Source organism: Nothoprocta perdicaria, unplaced genomic scaffold (genome assembly GCF_003342845.1).
Source record: "Nothoprocta perdicaria isolate Ctin4 unplaced genomic scaffold, notPer1 scaffold_998, whole genome shotgun sequence".
Taxonomy (NCBI): Eukaryota; Metazoa; Chordata; class Aves; order Tinamiformes; family Tinamidae; genus Nothoprocta; species Nothoprocta perdicaria.
In genome coordinates this window covers 1-483 of record NW_020456307.1, presented here as the reverse complement: position 1 = coordinate 483, position 483 = coordinate 1, and positions in this window count along the sequence as shown.

Here is a 483-nt window from a genome sequence, read left to right as displayed (position 1 = left end):
TGAAGACTCGGGTGGTGTGAGTGTGAGTGGAGTGTGTGATGTGTGACAAGGACACAACGGGGCACCCGTCGGCTCGTGGGCCGCCCGCTGCAGCAGCACGCGCTGTTTGAGCAGCTGAAGACTCGGGTGGTGTGAGTGTGAGTGTGAGTGTGAGTGGAGTGTGTGACAGGGACACAACGGGGCACCCGTCGGCTCACGGGCCGCCCGCTGTTTGCGCAGGTGAAGACTCGGGTGGTGTGAGTGTGAGTGTGAGTGCAGTGTGTGACAAGGACACAACGGGGCACCCGTCGGCTCGTGGGCCGCCCGCTGCAGCAGCACCCGCTGTTTGAGCAGCTGAAGACTCGGGTGGTGCGAGTGTGAGTGTGAATGTGAGTGGAGTGTGTGACAGGACCACAACGGGGCACCCGTCGGCTCGTGGGCCGCCCGCTGTTTGCGCAGCTGAAGACTCGGGTGGTGTGAGTGTGAGTGGAGTGTGTGACAGGG